Source organism: Quercus lobata, chromosome 8 (assembly GCF_001633185.2).
Source record: "Quercus lobata isolate SW786 chromosome 8, ValleyOak3.0 Primary Assembly, whole genome shotgun sequence".
NCBI lineage: Eukaryota > Viridiplantae > Streptophyta > Magnoliopsida > Fagales > Fagaceae > Quercus > Quercus lobata.
The window spans coordinates 8,038,413-8,043,274 of NC_044911.1; the positions used below are offsets into that span (position 1 = coordinate 8,038,413).

Sequence of the window (4,862 nt, forward strand, 5' to 3'; positions counted from 1 at the left end):
CTAGCGACAACGCTTGTTGTCGTCATAGATAATAATATATTACTAACCACAAACATGTCATCACTAAAATTTGCATGTTAGCGATGATATTATTTGTCGTCACTGATGATATGATAAAATATTAGCGACGACAATGTCGTCACTAATAACATTTTACATTTTTTTTTGAATTTTTCTATAAAATTTACATTTTAAATTTTACATGGGTACCTGATGGAAAATAATAAATCACAATCCCACACATCACAAATTTTCAATCACAAATACTCATATAAGCATAATAATTGCTCAATCAATAACTACTAATAAGGGAAAACATACCCAAGTTCAATATCATATACATAATTTAAGTTCCAATTTATTCTCTCAAATACTAATCAAATAATAACATATTGCTCATGAAGATATGCTGCCAAGCTAAAACTTGTTGCAATGAAATGTATCTCCCCTCGACATCATATGTAAGATTGTAACCCAAGGCACGAGACATTTTAACCTGAAAAAATGAGCATAAACCAATGTAAAGGTCAACTAAAATAGATGACAAAAATACTTACTAAATAGTTTTAACATTCAAGTAAAATTTTTACATTTATATTTTTCAAAAATATCATAGATGAAAAGATATGAAAGCTTTATGTATTTAACAAAACTTAATCTGCATCAAGACTCATTCTACAAAAGAAATAAGTCCAAATTAATAGTCATAACAAGGAACATATCAAAAGATATTAGGCAAAATATGATATTATGGTCAGTAACATTTTGGTAAAGTAATTTATTCAAAGTCTATACAATGATAAAGATAACTACATAAAAGATTATACTAACTACTACAAAAGTGGACTATGGGGACGAAACATATTCCCACCATATGCAAGAAACATAGTTATCCAGACTAAGCACCTTGAACTTTTTTTGTGATGGAAGTTTTGCAACTTGGATAGCTTCAATTAGCTTATGAGAAATAGAATAGATTCACAATATATCAATTATGTATACAAGCTGACTCACAAAGCCATTTTCACTATTAGAGCTTATCTGCCCCTAAGTTGAATGTTTAAAAGTCAAAATCTACCATTATTGGAGATTCTTCATATGATTTGTTACATACAGTCCATTAGTCCTACTATTGCAGTGCCTTGTAGCTAGCTACTAAATGACATGCAAAAAATTTCACTCACTTTTATTTTAAAGAAGCGAAGATTCCGTAAGAACACAACACTTCCCTTCCCATTATTTTGCTAAATTCATATCTAATAAAATAAGCAATAGAAGTCATCTTCCTCACCATGTTAATAATAATAATAATAATAATAATAATATAGAATATTATATTATATTATAAGGACCCACAATATAAAAACTAAAACTATGGTGCCCATGTTCTTTCAAATCCAAATAACAGAGTGTACGAATAGCTTACTGTGCCCATGGCTTCAAACCCAAAAACTCACAATATCAAAATTAAAATTAAAAAAAAAAAACTGAAATAAAGAAAAGAAAGAGCTTTTAATCACAGGGTTAGTTCATGCTTTCTTAACATGAAAGTATAGATCATTGAAAATTTAAAATTTAAAAAAAAAAATCAAAATCAAAATCTCTAAAATTACCTTTGAGAGAGAACAGCAAAGAGGGAACAACGAAAGTATAGATCCAATTAATCTTTTAGAACTGAAAAGAAAAGCTTTTGTTATAGATGAACATTCAGAATTGGAAAAAAAAAAAAAAATCAATCACAATTTTCATTATGAAATTCTAGAACTACACAAGAAAGAGAGAAAATAAAAATTAGGGAATGGAGAAGAAACAAAGACTGACAATGAGAGAGAGAGAGAGCTTACCGATTTGTGGAGATTGAGTCATGAGGAGAGGAGAGAAAGAACGTGAAAAAAAAAAAAAAAAAACAGTATATTTGGGTGTTTACAGTTCCAATAATAAGGGGTCTGTTTACAATTTTTTTTTTTTTTTTTAATTTGGGTACTTTAAAAAAATTCAATTCGCGCCTAATAAGTAAAAACTAAAAGAAGAACTGAATAAGTAAAAGGAAAATGTTAGGTACACAAAAAAATTTCATAATTATTATAATAATTTGTCACATGGCATATTGTGAAGGGTGAAGGTCAAATGGTGGGTCCAAACCTCCACCACTTATAACTCACCATATGACAAATTGTGACAAAAATTGTGAAATTTTTTGTGTCCCTAACATTGCTCTAAGTAAAAACTGAGAAGCTATTAACGTGTCTGAGTGGAAAACTTAAAAAGCGGTTGGGAGAAGTGAAAAAACAGTAAAAGTAGGTTGTCATTTTTTGGGTTTTATCACCCTCTTTGACTAGTTTTTTTTTTTTTTTTTTTTTTTTTGCTGAAACCCTCTTTGACTAATTAGTTTAATATATATATATATATATATATATATATATTTAATACTATTTTGCTAACCAAGGCAAATCCCAACGTCCCTACTAACTATCTCATTTACTAATTTTAATTGATATTTTGTGGTTTTGTTTAACTTTTTAATAAAAGTTACAAGTCCTTTACTTTATTTATTTTTTTATTTTTTTATTTTTAACTTATAAACTTGTAAGTGTTGTAACATGTATTTGTAAAGATCCATAATAAAATATACGGTTTCTATCAAATAATTAAATCTATAAATATGAAAGTGTGTATATATATATATATATATACACACACACTTTCAAATTTATGAATATATAATTTTTTTTTAAATAGCGGTAATTTTGAAATGGTACACTGATATTGACTAGTACCAAAATATTTTGTTTCTTTGACTAAACCTTAACGGCCATGGATAATAAATTAAACTCGATGAAGAATAAGTAAAAGTGTGTTCTCACATGGCCTACAGACACACTTTTGTCAATCACAATTCATTATATAGTAAGTTGTGGTACAAAATTATGCCTATTTATATGGTCTTAGCATAATTCCAAAATAAAACCAAATGTCTAAATAGATAAATTATAAAGAGAGAAGTGGAAGAATCCCAAAACATGTGGAGGAGAAACAACTAGAGAAAGAGTTTTTGGATTTCCATCCACAAATTTCTAAATTTTTTAATCATTTTTTTACTCCCAACGTGTCCATCAATGTATCATTTACCATTTCTTTTTTAATGTTGTCATGTCTTGTCTCATTGTCTCTTCTTTCACTTCTTTTTTTTTTTTTTTTTTTTAAATTATATATATAACTTATAAGCCCGTTGGGTTAGATATAAACTAACTAGTTACTTTTTTTGCAAAATATAAACTAACTTGTTACTTTTATCATTTATAAAGATGCATAACATATTACATGGATTGTTACCAAAAATTAAATTTATAAACATTCAAATATATATATATATATATATATACTATTAGATTCATTAATATTATAATTATATAATTTTTTTTGTTTAAAAATAGTGGCAATTCTAAAATGGTACACCGGTATACATGTGTGGAGAAGAAAAAAACAAGAAAAAAGAAACGTATGGATGAAAGAAAGGAAAAATAATATAAAAAATAAGAAATCACAATTGAGAAATGCTACAACAATATATGAAAAATAATTAATTTATTCTAAATCTAGTATGTATTTCAAGTTTTCAAAGACAATAAAAACACACATTTTTATTATGAGAAGTGCTACATATAGAAACTAAATTAATTTATTCTAAACCTAGAATGTATTTCAAGTTTTCAAAGACAATTAAAAAAAACATACACACACACACACACACATTTTTTTATGACAAGTGTTACATTCACAATATTTTCGCAACAAATCATAGGTGGTTTGTTGTTATTGGTTCAAATTTGAACCTAACACTAACATTACTTTTTTACCCTAACAATAACAATCAGTAACAGCCTATTACTTAAAATTTGTTGTAAAAATGTTAATAAAATTTGAGAACAATTGATGGTCAGATTGAGAGAACATTGCCATAAAGGTACACAACACACGTCCATCACATGCCATCCTTAGATTTAAAATCTAACCGTTGGATTCAAAGAGTATAAAGAAAGGTTAATTCTAGTAAATTATGGTCACAATCAAATGGTTGGATTTAGAGAAATGCGAGGTTAAAGTTTAGTTAAAATTGGTCAAACCCGGTCAAACTTAATAGATGGTCCCAAGACCACTAGACTTTGTGAAATTCATATTCGAATCTTGATCACTAGGATTGAAAAGTATGTGACATATTGGTGTTTGTGAAATTTGAGACCAATTGGATGGTCAGATTGAGAGAACATAGCCATACAGATACACAACACATGTCCATCTCACACCATACTTAGATTTGAAATCTAACCATTGGATTTCAAGAGGGTAATGAAAGATTAATTCTAGTAAATTATGGTCACAATCAAATGGTTGGATTTAGAGAAAGGTGCAGTCAAAGTTTAGTTAAAGTTGGTCAAACCCGGTCAAACTTAATAGATGGCCCTAAGACCACTAGATTTTATGAAATTCATATTCAAATCTGGATCATTGGGATTGAAAAGTATGGTGACATATTGGTGTTGGTGAAATTTTAGAATAATTAGATGGCCAGATTGAGAGAACATTGCTATGAAGGTACACAACACACATCCATCATACGCCAACCTGAGATTTGAAATCTAACCGTTAGATTCAAAGAGTGTAATGAAAGGTTAATTCTAGTAAATTATGGTTACAATCAAATGGTTGGATTTACAAAAAGGCGCGGTCAAAGTTTAGTTAAAATTGGTCAAACCCGGTCAAACTTAATAGATGGTCCTAAGATCACTAGATTTTATGAAATTCATATTCGAATCTGGATCATTGGGATTGAAAAGTATGGTGACATATTGGTGTTGGTGAAA

The 4,862-nt window shown here is 28.3% G+C and overlaps 1 long non-coding RNA gene across 1 annotated transcript; it reads right to left on the reverse strand.

The window, feature by feature from the left end:
- Positions 1-255: 255 nt before the first annotated feature.
- On the reverse strand, positions 256-1,904 carry LOC115954876. The gene is made up of 3 exons (XR_004083964.1): positions 1,845-1,904; positions 1,614-1,674; positions 256-496 (listed from the first exon to the last, which is right to left on the reverse strand). It is a non-coding gene; the product is annotated as an uncharacterized LOC115954876 (long non-coding RNA).
- Between the last annotated feature and the right edge of the window lie 2,958 nt (positions 1,905-4,862).